Raw genomic sequence first — 14,297 nt, 5'->3', positions numbered from 1 at the left:
GGATATGAGAAGGAAGAGGAGCGCCCACCCCCATCCTGTTGAAGCTTCTTGCCAGCAGAGAAGCAAGAATTCCAGTACAATTTCCAACTGCTTAAGGCCTTTCTTCCTTTCCAGTCACAAACCTTCATTTTCTAGGAATCGCACCAGAAACCTCATTAACAGGGAAAAGACGTGCACTAAACCACGTGTGCAATTCTAGAGGCTTCGGATTTTACCTTATCAGATTGTAACTCCATCAAAGACATCTCCACAGCCACCCTATAATCTCACTTATTGAATGAGAGGGAAGGAAGGAAGGAAAGAAGGAAGGGAGGGAAGGAGGGAGGGAGGGACGGAGGGAGGGAGGGACGGAGGGAGGGAGGGACGGAGGGAAGACAGGTTTGCTAGCAACTTTTTGAGGTGTAACTTGAGAACCACCAAAATGCTATACATGGCTAATGCTTAAGACAATTAATTATGCCTCTCCCTTGAGGAGCTGGTCTCTTCTCTTAGCTATATCTGACTACCGCCCACTCTCCCTTACACACCCTCTCCACTTGGGTATGTCTTACTTTCTTTGCAGAGCCTTTCTTTCTCCTAACCCTCATGCTTAAACCTAGCTTTGCTTCATTATACTGGCTAGTCCTGAAACTTTTTTTTTTTTTCAAAAGAATTTCAAAACCATGAATCTGAGTTTGGCCTAGGTCAAGGTCCCTAAATCTCTAGGGGAATTCCTCAGGCCACTGGGGATGGTAGTATGGAACCCATGGGATGGTGCCTCCCACCTGCTCAGCTAATCCTCTCAAAAAAAATCCTCACAGATATACCCCAGAGGTATGCTTTACTGATCTCCTAGGTGCTTCTCAATTCAGTCAAGGTGAATATCAGTATTAACCATCACAGGGCTTGAGATGCCAACACCAGCAGTAGAAACCGGTGGAATAGTGAATAACTTGAGAAAGTCTAGCAGAAAATTATGGCATGAAATAATTGCTTATATAATAAAATTCATCCACACTCTCAGGAATTGGCAACACTGTATCTTTCTGAATAGTAGTGCAGATAGCCTACAAACAACAACAGTTAAAATTCAGTAGGATAGTTGTAGCACCTGAACTCTTCCCCATGGGAGGTCTTAAGTGGTTCCCCTGTCCCCTGGAGGACTTGAAGTTTTAACATCTCCAGGGCATAGGAGGAGAAGGATCCCTTGTAGTAAGAGACTCCATACCTGAAGGCTAGAACGTGACAATGATTGACAGGTCAGATAAAGTTCCAGTTCTGCCCTTATCTGACTTCCAGACTCTTGGCCACCAGGCATGTCCTCTCCGGGAAGGAAGAAAACGATCTTCTGAAGGTATTTGTTTGATAATCTCAAGAGAGGTTTGGCTAGGGAGCCCTCAAGAAAACAGCCCAAGGGTCTGGGAAGATAGCTGGTTTGCACAAGCATGAGGACCTGAGTTTGATTCCCTAGCACCATGTAAAAAACCGGGCACGGTGGTACCATGTGCTTATAATCCCAGCACTAGGGAGGCAAAGATAGGAGGAACCTGGAGCTTGCTGGCCAGCCACTCTAGACCTAATTGGCAAGCCCCAGGCCAGTGAGAGACCTTAAATCAAAAAACAGGGTGATGGAGCCTAAGAATACCTGACAGTCTCTGCCCACCACAGGCACACACACACATACGTGTATGTACACCTGTACACACATACACACATGCTCATGAAAAGAAAAGACCCCAAGTTGGGGGGTAGTGGCTCATGCCTATAATCTCAGTACTTGGGTGGTTGAGGCTAGAGGATTACCCAAAGTTCAAGGTCTGAGCTTGGGCTACATATAGAAAAAAAGAAAAAATCAGAATGTACAGCCAGGCCTGATGGTCCAGGCTTATAATTCCAGCTACTCAAAATTTCAAGACAAGCCTGGCAACTTAGCAAAACCCTATCTCAAAATAAAAAGTAAAAAGAGGTTTGGAGATGAATGTCAGTATTAGAGTGTGTGCATGCAGGAAGTTCTAGGTTCAATCCTCAACCACCCTGCCAAAAACAAAGACTGTGCATGCAGGATAGGGAAGTGCTGTGGCCAAACTTTTAAGGTACAGAGTCATATAGAGGGTTCCAATGAAATTGATTTCTTGTTATTGATTAGCTGAGACCTTTTGAAAGTCATTGCTCTCTGGGTGACATGCCACAGTTATACACTCAAAACTTCCCATGAGGGGCTGGAGAGATGGCTCAGCGGTTGAGAATGCTAACTGCTCTTGTAGAGGACGCAGGTTCGATTCCCAGCACCCATATGGCAGCTATAAACCATCCTTAACTCCAGTTCTAGAGGAATCCAAAATCCTCTTCTGACCTCTGAGGCAATGCATGACATGGGTGCACTCACATACATGCAGGCAATATACTCATACACATAAAATAAAAATAATAAAGAAAATATTTTTAAAAAACTTCCCATGAGAGAAAATGCACATTTAGAAAACAGACTACATTAATATCCTCTGTAGCTAAGACACGAGACAAGAACAGGATGTTACAACAAATGAATACTCAGAGAACAACTAAACCTTTAGAAAAAGTGAAATCAAAAAAGCAAAACCTCAATAGAAAGGTTTAAAAAATAGAACTGAGGAAGCCTTGTCATCTTTGTGTTGTTTTCTAGAACCACACTCTGCACAGGTCAAACAAGAATAAAAGATTTGTTAAATCACTGGCTCACCAACCTAATGACCATAGCACAGAAAGTCTAAGTAATTTGTCCACAGCCACACAGACAAATGGCAGAACTGGGACATAAACCAGATCACCTGGTTAAGAAATCTACTGCACAAGAATAAGGCAATACTCACATCAGAGCTTGGATGTATTTGTTTTCCTAAGCACAGGTTTTGTTTGCCTTTGGACATGAAGGAGAGTAGGCTGAGCTGGATGGACATTTGATCATTGATGTTTCTTCCCTTCTGTCAAGTCGGTAGCATCAGCTGTTCTGTGGCTCCGTGTGTGTCTTTGCCTATGCAAGCTGCTGTAACAAAATAGCACATACTAGTTAGCTTCTAAGCACAGGAACTTAGTTTTCATAGGCCTGGTGACTGAAAGTGCAAGATCAGGATGCCAGAATGGTCAGGTTCTTGTGAGAGAGGTCTTCCTTCCTGCTTACAGAATGTTAGCTTTTCATTATCTCCTCACATGCAGGAAGAGGGTCAGAAAGCTGTCTGAGTCTGCTTTCAAAAGGGCACTGTCTTAGATTCTTTTCCTGTTGCTATGACAAAATACTCTGCCAAAAGCAACATTAGGGAGAAAGGGCTTATTTTCTCTTACAGGTCAACATACAGTCCACCATGGTAGGGAAGTCAAAGCAGAGGGAATTCAAGGCAGCTGGGCTCATTGCGTCCACAGCTGGGAAGCAGAGAGTGGAGAATTCAATGCTAACGTTCAACTGGCTGCTTCATTTTATTTTATTAATGTTTGAAGATTTTTTTTTATTTTTTAAATTATGTATATAAATGTATGTTTCTGTGTCAGTATGGGTATGTGCATGTGTGTGCAGAAGGCAGAAGAGAGCATCAGATACCTTGGAACTAGAGTTACAGGTTGTTGTGAGTCACCTGATGTAGGTGCTGGGAACCAAATTAGGGTCATTTGCAAAGGCAGCAAGCACTCTTAATCACTGAGCTATGTTTCCAGACCCCATTTTCACCATTTTATATAGTTCAGAATCCCCTGCCAAGGGAATAGTCTCACAGTCAAGATGGGTCTTCCCTCATTGATTAATGCAATGAAGCTAAAATCTGCCACAGACATGCCCAAGAGACTCATCTCCCAGGTAGTTCTAGGGTCTGTCAAGTTGGCAACTAATGCTAACCGTCACAGGCACTGACCCCATTCATGAGGGCTCTACTCTCATGACCTGTTCACTTCCCAAAGTCCCTACCTCCTACCACCACCACATGGGCAGTTAGGATATCAACATGTAAATTTTGGAGTGACACCAACATCCAGTCCATAATAGTGCCTATTATTTTTGTGAAGTCAGTGGATGTTCAAACAATATTATCAGTGACCCCGCTGAAGAAAAGGCTATGGCGTATGAGAGAAGATCAAGCCACAGAAGCAGCTGGATCATTTTAATGCTTGGTTACTGTCATGGTTAATCTTGACAGTCAACTTGATGGGATCTGGAATCATCTAAGATGCACCTCACTGGGAGAGTCTGGAAGGGTGTTTTCAGAAAGAATTAACTGAAGGGAGAAGACCTTCCCTGAGCTGCAACACTTTCTAATGCCTGGATAGAAAGAGGTCTGGGAAAGCAGTGCTTCTTGCTTGCTTGCCTGCCTTTGCTTCTTGCTGGTGAGTGTGCCTGTCCCTTTGCTATCCGCTGTCATTGCTGCCGGCATCGCCTGCTGACATCTGACTAGCTTCTTCAGCCTTCCAGTGTGAACTGAGGACCAGCGGCTCTCCAGGAATGAATCCTCTTTTGTAACGTATGTCCGAATATACAGGCTATCTGTTCTGTTCCCCTGGAGGACCTGGATAACACCATTATATAGTCTATACTAAAGTCAAGTGTGAGGATGTGAAGTTCAGACCATAAGCAACCTAGAAATTTCACAGGAAAACAAACCTACTGTGATCCTGAATGTGTATGGAAACTCAGAAAGTCACCTTTACGCGTATCTCCTCAGAAGAGAGGCAGGTAGATGCCTGGTTGCCCCTTGAAGTCTTCAGCAAAATACTCTGGTACTTCCCAGCTGGGCCTAACATTGTATCTATTCTGTTTCTCCACACAAGATGTTTACACATGATTAAGAAAAATCTCCATAGACTGTTATTAATTTTAGAGATATAAAATGCCTCCTACATAACCTCCAAGCTGTCAGAAGCAAGGATTGATTCTGGAACGCTTTTGGACTAGAAGAAGAGAGAACAATGCTCCATTAACACATGCAGCCTGTTACAAAATGCTCTGCTGATCTCCATCTTTGGGGAGCATGCTTATTTTCTTCAATTTGTGGGCATGAAATGTCAGCAGGTCTTTCTGGCTCAGGTTCTTTTCCTCCCAATGACCAAATGAGGTAACTTGTCTTTTGTGGCTCATGATAATAACAGAAACTAGATCATAGGACATTCATTATGGGAGTAAAAATTTAAATGTGGTCTTTGAAGCATGTCCTCAGTGTACCTGGGGAAACATGAGCTTAAAAGGTGTAGGTTTCATCTTTGGCAATATCATTCAAATCCTCATTTGTGCTGGTACATGCAGACGTCTTCCCTTCCGACTGACTGTGCATAGGAAGGGGAGAAATGACAGAGCCGGAAAAAACCCAAGTTTCTGGGTAATGGTTAAAGAATAATTTTTATGTGTTGTCCTTGTAGAGTATGTTTCAACAAATTAAGCTTCTTCAAAACTTCTATATATGTGAGGGCGTGTACTGGGAGAGACTGGAATCAAGGACATGAAACCACAGAAAAATAATAAGGGGGCTCGAGAGATGGCTCAGTGATTAAGAGCACTTGCTGCTCTTGCAGAGGACCAAGGTTCAGTTCCCAGCACCTACATGGTGGCTCACAACTGGCTGTAACTCCAGTGCCAAGGGATCGGACACTGTCTTCTGGCCTTCTTGTGTACAAGAGACACATGTGGTACACATACATACATGCAGGCAAAATACTCATACACACAAAAAGTATAAAATATATTTTTAAAGAGAAAAGAAAAATAATAAAGAACCCTGCATTCCAACACTTGACTGAACTTTGCAGCAGTGGAACTAAATCACTCTAGTTTAGTGGAAACTCCAAATCAAGTGTGTCCACCGGGAAGAATAATGTTCTACCACCTAACTTCCCATAACACCTGTCAGGCAGAAATTACTTTGGAGACTGTGGATGTCCAATTCTGTTCACTATGACAATTGTCTGTGTATTTTAGTGATTTTCTGACAGTGGTTCTCGTGAAACAGAATCATGCATGTAGACAATATGCCATTCTGATAGACTGATAGGGTTGCAAATGTTGGTGGAGTGTATTTCACATTTATAATATTGATCATATATCATAATAGCTACTTGTATGCAGAGCTTGTACTCTTCTAAGCAATTTACTTTCTGAGACGAGAAGTATACTATTATTATTTTATTATGCTATTGTGGAAACTGAAACACAGGTAGGATAAGTAATTTATCACAATTTGAAAGTGGTGAGTTGGAACTTGAGCTCAAGTAATCTGGTTTGAACGAGCCCTGGCTTTCATCTTGAGAATTTTCTTTCTTTCTTTGTGGTGATGGAGATCAAAGCCAGAATCTTGTGCATGCAAAGCACATGTTCAACCACTGAGCTACATTGGCAGACCCAGAGTTTTATCTTTCTTGTTTGTGTGTGTGAGGAAGGGTATACAAGCCACAGCACGTGTATGCAGTCAGAGGACAGCCTTGCCTTCCACTTTGAGGCAGGGTCTCTGTTGCTCACTGATGTGTACTCTTGGCCAGCTGCCTTGAGCTTCTGGAGACTCTCCTGTCTCTGCCTCTTATCTAAGAAACACTGGGATTACAGATGTGCTCTACCACTCCTGGCTTTACATGGATTCTAGGGATTTGAACTCACATTGCTTGGGAAGCTCTTTACCCACTGAGTCATCTCCCCAACCCTCAAGAGTTTTAAATACAGATTTATACAAGCAAACAAACACACAATCAGAAACAGAAGCAATAAAACTTCCAAAGTCTTGAGGACTCGGGATGAATGGTATGCAGGAAGACTTTTGTTTTTGTTTTGGGTGCTAGGGACTGAACTCAGGCCCTCTTACATACTAGACAAGTGCTCCACCAGTAAACTATGTTCCCAGTGCTGTGGATTTTTTGTTTAAATTTTTTTTTTTTATCGTGTGTGCATGCACATGGCTCACAGTGCTTGTATAGAAGTCATAGGACAACGTTCAGGATATGGGGTATTTCTGCCTACCTTTTTGAAGCTGGGTCTCTCTTGTTTCTGTTTTGCAGAGTACTCCAGGCTAGTCCATGAGCTTCTGATTGCCTCCTATCTTGCCATAGAAGTGTTGGAATTACAAGTGCTCACCACCACAACTAGCTTTTTACATGGATTTTGGGGATCAAACTCAAGTCATTAGGCTTGCACGACTAGCACTTTTACCTGCTAAGCTATTTTCCTAACCCGAGTGTTTTTTCTTTTCACTTTTTATTTTATGTGTGTAAGTATATTGCATGCATGTATGTAAATGCAGCCATGTTATGCAATGCCTGTAGAGGACAGAAGATGGCGTTGGACCCCCTGGAACTAAAGTTATAGACAGTAGTTAGCCACCATATGGGTGCTAAGAATTAAACCCGGGTCTTCTGCAAGAGCAGCCAGTGCTCTTAACTGCTGAGCCATCTCTCCAGCCCCTCAAGTGTTTTTTAAAAAATTGTTATTTTAACTTGATGTTTTCATGTAGTGTTATTAACAGGCTGGAATCATGTAGATCTTCTAAGAATTTATAGGACTTTAATTTACCAAGTCACCATGGCATACACTGCCATATACAAACCTACACTACCAAGCTCCTTATACACCTCTCCTTTTATAACAGACAAAGTCCAGAGGCCATAGAATGTCGTTCTTGGGGAAAACTGACAAGACTGGAAGAATTTAAGGAATTCTGCTAATACAGTACCCATAAAAACAAAGAAAGAGCATGAGAGAGTGTTTTAAGAAGATAAAATGAATGAAAACCCTAAAGCAGGTGCTTCTCTGTTTAGCTGGGTGATACTGGTTTACCGTCCCAGTCCTGGCTGTTTTCGTTTGAATTTTAAGATATGATAATAACAACCATGAAGCTAGCAGCTGTGTTTTATTGAACTCATGCATGAGCCAAATGTGAACTGAGCACTTCACATGTATACCCTTGATCTCTTTTCTTTTTTAAATTGGTGCTGGGGGTCTAATCCAGGGCCTGTACATGTTAGGCAAATGCTCTACCACCTAGTTAAAGTGCTAATCCATGTTTGATCTTTTGAAGATACTTATCTCACTATAACAAATCTTAGTGGAGCATGGTCTGAGGACTGCTTTCCAGGGTCAGGAGAAGAAAAAAAAGACATTTACCAAAAACCCAGAGAGCTTTATGTGGCTTGCTTCGGATCTTCGCAGGTCGCCCCATAGTCTTTGAAAAACTGTCTGCTTTACTCAATGAATCAGTACATTCATTGATGCTGAGTGACCAGTTCCAACCCCGAGGTTACAGGTCAAGTGCTGAAAGCTCCTGAAGTGTTGGTGTCTTCTTCCCTTCCCTTGTCAGGCAGTGACAAGTGTCTAGGCTTTCAAATGCTGCAGTCAGTAAACTGTTAACATTTTAGTGACTAAGAGATCTCTGAAGCAAAGCAATTTTATTGAGCTGTGACAGATGCCAGGCCCAAAAGGAAAGGAGTAGGTTCTGTGATTAACTCCCAAGATTTCAGAGCAGTAGGGAAAATGTCCATTTGCTCGAAGAAGCCAGGGTGTTTTATAAGGAAATTCTGGGGAGAAGGCATGAATTGCTTACACTGAACCTGCCCTGGCTACTGAGAAGAGGGATTGGACGATGTAAAGTGGGCAAAGTCCTGGGACAGGAGGACAGTCTCTAGGAAAAAGCACTCGCTGCTCCCTGATTGGCTGAGTCTGCAAGCGGGGTGGATGCTGACTACATGGAGGATATCTCAGCATTCTAATTAAATTTAGGCATAATTATTTTTTAAAAGAAAGAACATGTAGCTGGGTGTGGTAGTGCATGCCTTTAATCCCAGCACTTGGGAGGCAGAGGCAGGCGTATCTGTGTGAGTTCAAGGCCAGCCTGGTCTACATAGCCGGGAGACCCTGTCTCAAAAAACAACAACGAAAAAAAAAAAAGAGAGAGAGAACATTTGTTGGCAGTGACTGCTTTTTCCAATGTTTTTATGTTTTGTCTTTTTGTCTCCTGACTGCTGGGGTTCAAGGCGTGTGCTACCACACCCGACTTTGTTTTCATGTTCTTTTTTTAAAAAATTTTATTTTATATGTATGCGTGTATTGCCTGTGTGTAGATAAGCGCAACGTGGTTGTGCATTGCCCCCGGAAAACAGAAGAGGCTGTCAGATCCCCTGGAACTGGAGTTACAGACAGTTGTTAGCTGCCATGTGGGTGCTGGGATTTGAACCCCGGTCTGCAAGAATAGTCAGTGTTCTTAACCACTGAGCCATCTCTCCAGCCCCTGTTTTTATGTTCTTAATCATCTATTTTGCAGTGCTAAGGATCAAACCTGAACCTGGCTTATGCTAGGCAAGTTCTGTACCACTGAGCCACATCAGAGCCCATAATCACTTGCTTTTAAAACTAGAATCAGTGCTAAGCCACTTTTTTCTCTTTTAAAAAATATTTTATTTATTATTTTTTATTTTATGTGTATGAGTATATTGCCTGAATGTACTAGGTGCACCCATGTTGTGCAGTGCTCGTGGAGGTCAGAAGAGGGAGTTAGATTCCCTGTAACTGGAGTTATGGATGGTTGTTAGCCACCAAGTAGGTGCTGGGAGTCAAACTCAGGTCCTCTGCAACAGCGACCAGTGCTCTTAACCACTGAGCCACCTCTCTAGTCCCCATGTTCCTTCTCTTTATAGCACCAGGGTCGAGGGCAGTCTTGAGAAGCTCCTACAAGTTGAATAGATTCTTGTATTTGCAAAGCTTTGACTGGGATAGGCCTTGTCTTACAATGACTGTGTGGTGAGAACACAGTGAGTGAATAAAAAAGACTAAACTTAGGTTCCTCTGCATATTAATTTGGATGGCTTTCTTGATTTTTCTAATACCCCCAGGGAAATCTTTTCACCTCTGTAAAACAGAGATAAGGTGTTTAACACAGGCAGTGTTTGGGAGCCCAGCATCTGTGGCTTGCTTGTAAAGCATTGGGTGAAGGAAAAGCACCATTATATTTAATAGTTTTCCTGTTTGTCTGAGAAACCTGTCTATGTAAAAATGATGCATGAAGGGAGAAGGGGCAGGGTGTTTTCCATCAGGGAACCTGGCTGAGGAAAACACAGCTTACAGCGGAACACTGTAAAATACAAAGGTTTTCACTAACACGGAAACTGCTTTTATTGAGAACCAAATTATCACAGTCATATACCAAGAAAAATGAACTGTCTCTCTTAAAGAACAACAACAGGCTCTCAAGATAATGACTAGACAAGTGTCATTAATTCCTGAGTCCCTTAATAGACACAGTGGCCTGATGTCAGGCATACCCTTCAGGAGAAATAAGCAGCCGTTCAGTGTGAAAAGCTGCCCAGCTAGACACAGGCACAGAAAAACAAAATGGTCAATAAAATAGAACTGAAGACAGGGCAGGATTTGTGAGGTCCAATGAAAGACAACCCAAGGGAATGTTTACAAAGCATTTTTCAGATAGCAGTTGTGGTTTTGACTATTGTTTTTTTTCTGAAAATGGAAGAGAAAAAGGCAGCAAAGTCAGAAAGTGGCTATACTTAGGTGATCTAGGTAGACAAGAAGAAATGGCTCCTGAGGCTTAGTCTCTGAAACAATGTGGGCCTAAACAACCCACTTCTGGCCTGTTACCCTTTCTGTGGCCCCAAGTTCTGCCACAGTTCACTGAGTACCCAGCAGATGGATAAACACACTAGTCTTGGTCCTATGCAGTTCATAGCTTTCTTTATATCTTAGGGTCTTATCTTCTTCTGCCATCTGAAAATTTGTAGGGCTAATCTAAATCACTCCTCCTCCTCCTCTTCCTTCTTTATTTTCTATTTTATTTTTATTTTAGATGGCCTAGAATGCACTATGTACACCAAGCTAACTTCAAACACACAAAGATCCACCTATCTCTGCCTATCCAGTGCTGGGATTAAAGGCACTCATCACCATGAGTGGCAGTGGTAGTGTGGTAGTGTTTCTTTCTTTCAATGCCAGAGATGGAACCCAGGGCCTGGCACATGCTAGGCAAGTACCTTACCCCTGAGTCACACCCCATCCTAGTGTTAAAGGAGTTTTTAGGAAAAAGCTTTGGGCTCTGGCAGTGCCAACAGGTTAGGTGTGGTCACTGGTTCTGATGCACCAATTAAAAAAATGAGTAATGGTGAAAAGCAGAAAAAAGATTTAGTTAGTGTGGCCACATTCTGAAGAAGAAAAGATAAAGAGGTCTAATAAGCCCTAAGTTCATCTTCGAGGCCCAGACATGAGGTTTAGGTTTAAACAGAGAGCAAGAGCCAGCAAGATGGCTCCACAGATAAAGGCATTTGTTGCCAAGCCTGGCAACCTGAGTTTTATTCTTGGAACCTACATGGTGAAAGAGAACCAGCACCCGGAAGCTATCTTCTGACCTCCATATGGTGTATGTACACACACACACACACACACACACACACACACACACACACACAAAGTGAATAAATAAATAAATGTAAAAAAACAAACAAACAGAGGCAAGGACAAGTCCTGGTCAAGGTGCAGTCCTACCCCTTGTTCTGGTCTGTCTTTTGAGGTAGTCTGACAAGTTGTCAGAACCGTGAAGATCCTGTTCCTGGAAGACAAGGTCCTCCTTTGGCTGGTGCAAGGAATTCAGGCTTTCCTTTTCCCCAGCATGGGATTCCTGGGGAAATTTTCTTTGGAACCCATTATTTCAATAGTCTGATAGCGAAAGGGAGAGGCACGGTGTCTTAAGAATAGCTCCTTGCCTGCTTTTTAAAGTGAAACCTCGGGAAAACAAGTATGTGCAGCATTAACTTTTAAGTCTCCTTGGAACTTATCTGTGATAGTAAAGGATGGGATTCTGAAGAGGTGAGCATTTTTTTGGTTGGTTCTGCCTACCGTAACAAGTTGTCATAGATTGGGTGGCCAAAAAACATTTGTCTCTCTCACAGTTCTGGAGGCAAAAAGTCCAAGACCAGGGTGCCAGCATGTTGAGTTCTGTTAAGCCACCCTTTTGGGATGTGGGCTTGACTGACTTCCTGCTGTGTCCTTACATGGAGGAGAAAGGAGAAGAGATGGGGAGAGAGGCTCAATCTCTAGGGACCCATGAAGTTCAACTATACAGACCTCAAGAACGTGTTTCACACGTGACTAAACAGTTCCCAAAGCAGTAAGACCAGTGTGGGTGGCCTAAAGCTCCACTTTTACCTGAAACAGGCTGTACAGCTGGGTAAGGATGTTACCCCAACAGGTTTTAGTTTCCTCCATGTGTGAAACGAGTTATTGATAGTTTTCAAAATGACTTCCTGCTCTATATTCAGCTGAACTGTGCTCACATTCAAATTATAGATTGTGAAAAAATGTAAAACAAGCAGAAAAGGCAAAACCCAAGAAAGATTCTAGATTACAACTGGGGAACATAGAGATTTCTGTGAGTGTTCATGGCAGGGTGATCCTGCAAGGATTGTCACTGCCTGGTGTTCCTAGACCTGTGTTATCCTCCTTCCAGATTGAACAGGACTGACCTGTCCAAGCAGGACATTCCAGAAAGGATCAGATGAGACTTCTTTTTTTATTATTTATTATTTTTATTTTATGTGTATTCATGTATTGCCTGCCTGTAGGTAAGTGCGCCCGTGTTGTGCAATACCCACAGAGGACAAACGAGGCCATCGGATCCCCTGGAACTGGAGTTATGGACAGTTGTTAGCTGCCTTTTGGGTGCTGGGATTCAAACCCAGGTCTTCTGCAAGAACAACCAGTGTTCTTAAGCACTGAGCCATCTCTCCAGCCCTGAGATAGACTTCTAAAACTAAGCAAAAGCGATATCATGGTTCCCACGTTTCCCTCTTGGACTTCTCTCTGAGGAATTCAGCTACTATGTCAGAAGGATGCTAGAATGTGTGAAAAGACCTACACAGGGAGAAACTGAGGCATTCTTCCAACAACTAGCATCATTAGATGGACCATCTTGGAAGCAGATCCTTCTGCCCCAGATGAATACAGCTCAATCAACCCTCTGACTGGCACTTCATTAAAAGCTCAAAGCAGCTAGGCATGGTGACATGTGTACAATGCCAGCATTCCAGAGGCTGAGGCAGGAGAATCACAAGTTCAAGGCAACCTTGGACTAAATAGCGAGTTCCAGGCTAGAATGAGATACAGCAAAACCCTGTCTCAAAAACAAAACTAAGACTGCCAACTAAGCTACTCCTGAATTCTTGACCTATAGAAACTATGTGGGATCATAAAAATTTCCACTTATTTTAAGCCTCTAAGTCTTGGGGAGATCTGTTACACAGCAATCCATAGCTACTGTGATGGCTAATCCTGGGTGTCAACTTGACTGGATCTGGGATTAACTGAAATAAGAGAGATCTTCTTAATTGGATCATCTGAAGCTGGAAGACAGACCCTAAATGTGGGTGTACCCTAAATGTGGGTGTTACCTTCTGATGGCAGCCTGTATAAAAGGCCAAGGCAGAGGAGAATGCCAGGCTTCTTGCTGTGCTGGTGAGTTCATCTTGCTGTGGTAGACTGAAGACTAGCTGATCTTTTGGAATTCGTCAGACCTTCAGCGCCAGATTGTGACTACTGAGACATCCAGCCTTGTGGACTGAGCGACTACAGATTCTCAGCCTCTCCAGTATGGTGCAGCCATTGTTGGACTACTCAGACTCTGTCCTGTGAGCTAATCTGATAAACCCCTATATATATTCATTCTACCGGTTCTGTTTCTTTAGAGAACCCTGACTATAGCTACTTACATAGCTGTAAGAAAAATGAAATTGTTCTTGAAGAATGTTTATATAATATAGGGGATACTTTACCTTCCTTCTTTAATTTATTCACTTATCAGAATGTTATCAAGAAGTCATTCTGTGCCATCTGGAAACAAGAAACTCAGAAGCAAATAGTTTCCTCTCTTCAAGCTCAGAATCTGGGGAGCTGGGGTGGGGTGCGGTGGCAAACTCTAAGTGCCTGTAGCAGATGTCACTTACCCCCTCCTTTTATGTCTTATTTTCTGTCTGTGCCGGTGTTCTGAGTACATTCACTTTGGCTGGGACTGCAGTGGTTGAAGAGAGTGCTCATCAGCTCTGCTGCACGGTTGTTGGGTTTTAATAAGAGTGATCAATACCATCAGTTCCCCCTTTAAATGCTAATGATGGCTTTAACACAGCAGATGCAGACATACAGTACACTGCAGATTAAAATTAGGCTCAAAATTAAATTGCTTACACATAGCAAAGGAGCCAGTTTGGACATCTTGATAATCAGCCACAACCAGCTGACAAATCTTGAATTGTCCTGATCAACACAAAACCTTGCCCAGCCTCAGTCAGAGTGGGCATTGTAAGGTTGCTAATGAGTGAGCCTAGGGCCTGGACAG

The sequence above is a fragment of the Nannospalax galili genome, unplaced genomic scaffold (assembly GCF_000622305.1).
Source record: "Nannospalax galili isolate Female #2095 unplaced genomic scaffold, S.galili_v1.0 scaffold346, whole genome shotgun sequence".
Lineage (NCBI taxonomy): Eukaryota > Metazoa > Chordata > Mammalia > Rodentia > Spalacidae > Nannospalax > Nannospalax galili.
This window is presented reverse-complemented; position numbering follows the sequence as displayed.